Consider the following 2,817-nt stretch of genomic DNA (forward strand, 5'->3'; position numbering starts at 1 on the left):
TTCCTTAATACTAAATGATTAGTAAGTCAGCTATTGCCTCCATGACACCAAATACTGTGTTACAAATATGGCATATTAAAAATATGAATTGTACAGTTACATAGATACTATAGTAAATTTACTATATTTACAGTATATTATAATTCACTATTATTTGCACTACAGCGTAATTATTATTACAAATGAGTATTTCACAGACATAATAGCAGTATAGAATATCTTGAATTGGAAGGGACCCAAAAGGGTCATGAAATGGTGTCACATAATTTTATATAATAGTTTTGGGAGTTTATTTTTTTTAAATGTATGTGTGCATGTGCAGGCATATGCTCATATATGCAAATGTATACATAAGTAAGAGAAACCAGGCCTGGAGTTGGCAGAAAATAAGAACTCTACTTCATGGGAGAGGTTCTACATTTCATCATTTTGCACTGTTACAAAGGTCAGAGCTTCCAAAATGCTTAAAGAAGGTAACCGAGAAAAAAGACACATTTACCTTGCTTTCACTGCCTCTATCAGGAACTTCAAAAAGCACTGATTTCTACATTGAATGCTTAATTCATATGCTTAAAGTTAGATAAATGAATCCCCTATAGTATTTTATCAAACAGCATATCATGACTTTGTCTCTTGTCCCGGGTTTCCCTTTGGATATCACTGCAAATAACATTGTCCTGCACATGTCTCTAGCCTTCACTTTCATCAGCCTATGCATTTTATGTAGAATCTCAAATATGCCTCATGCACTTCACAAAAGAATTAAGAGGCAAGTTGCAAACAGGCAATCTTAGCACCATGCTCTCACGACATATAAAATAAATAGTATTACATGTTACCATTGGCCTTCCTATGGTATCCTAGGCTCCATTAGAGGAGGTGTGGCTATCAGGGACAGGGAAGTGAATGTCTCTCACTACTCTGCCCTTTGCCCTAAGATCACCTAGTCCAACCACCAACCCATCACACCATGCCCACAAACCACATCTCATAGTGCCACATCCACACGGTTCTTGAACACATGCAGGAACGGTGACTCCACCACCTCACAGAATCACAGAATTGCCAGGGTTGGAAGGGACCTCAAGAATCATGAATCTGGGCAAGTGAAAGAGGGACCAGTTCCCCCAGGAAATAACCAGAGACCTTGGGTGGAAATTAGGTACCCACAGATAGATAACAAGCTCTGTGATACCCTGTCAACTCCAGCTGCCCTTGTGGTGGTGGCATCAGAAGGAGCAGATGCATTGATAAAACAAAACAGCAGAGCTTCAGTCTAGAGGGACATGAATAAACTCGAGGACTGGGCCAGCAGAAACCTTGTGAAAATGAAGAAGTGCAAAGTTCTGCATTTGGTTTGAAATATGTAGCGTGGCAGCAGACTGAGGCTTGGGAGGGTCAGTCTGAACCTGGAAAGGTAAGGTTATTTGTGAGGAGGGTGTTACAGTGCTGGAATAGGCTGTGGAATCTCCATCCTGGGAAGCATTCAAGGCTTAAGGAGACAAAGACATAGCTGGTAGAGTGGTGAGGACAAGAGGCAACTGAAGATTCAAAATGCTAGGCAGATGAAAGTAATAGTTGCAAACTCTGCAGACATATAAAGTTGTCTATACCACATATTTGATTGCCAAAATATCCTCAAATCTTAGTACTTAGCTAGACTTTAACATAAATAAAGACAAGTTATTAAGATAAATAATTCAACTGTATGTATTTTATCCACTTACTAGTACCTCAACAGGAACAAGGAATGACAAAATATGAAACAATGTAATTAGGCATAACAGCCACCCTCAGATCTGTTTTCAAGATTAACAATTTCATTACAACAAAGCATCCATTTCAAAGGAGAGAAGTTTTTCAGAAATTACTTTATTTCACAACCTCTTCATTTTTTGTATATATTAGATTTTACAAATATTGATATGTAACTTTAGATTCTGTTACAATGATGAAACTCCAAGTGTATTTGGTATATCCAGATGGAATGAAGTGGCCCTTAATTAGCACAGTGCTATGCATGTTTGAAAGTTGGGTGTTCTTATTTAACAATTCAGTATTAATATCAATAGAGAATGTTCTGCTGCTGAGTAGTAAAATATTTAGCTCAGCAACTACGGTGTTTTAAGTTTTGTTCAAATTTTTTACTCTTGAACTTTTATACAGATCTGCCAAATTTAACATTTATTATTGCAATGACTACATTAAGAAAATGAAAAGAAAAAAAGAAGTGTGGAAAGAAGCAATAGCTCTCTAAAGATCTTCTTGTATGTAGCATAGTTGCAAATATCTTAGATACGCAGCTTAGAATAAATTCAAAATCAGACATACACCCCAAGGACCAAAATTAAAATCAATACTACTAGTAAACAAACTGATGTAATATTTTACCAATAGCAATTTCTAAGTAATTGAAAGTGAAGTGATAACTATTTATGTTGTCGTTACTTGCAGTAGTTCTGCATTTGACCTCAAGCATTAGCTTCAGGGAATTACAAAGGAACAATTCATTCAGATGTGTTGTGTTAATCATAAAGCCTAACTAGCATGTATTTCCTTGTTTACATTTCCAGCTAAGGCCAAACAGTGGCAGCTTGGAAACATGGAAGGAGTGTATATAGTTGCCTTATATCTCAGTGTCTGAGGAGTTCTTTGAGACAAGGTGGACAGAATGAATTACATTCTTCCACAGCATCCTTCTAGGTACTGTCACCTGCAGAGTATCAGAAAAGCTTTCCCCATGTACTTCTTGGTCAAATCCCTAATTAAATTAGAAACTAATATACAGTACAACAGAGGTGGCTCATGTCAGGAAGA

This window comes from Phasianus colchicus, chromosome 1 (assembly GCF_987193195.1).
Source record: "Phasianus colchicus chromosome 1, bPhaCol1.hap1.1, whole genome shotgun sequence".
Classification (NCBI taxonomy): Eukaryota; Metazoa; Chordata; class Aves; order Galliformes; family Phasianidae; genus Phasianus; species Phasianus colchicus.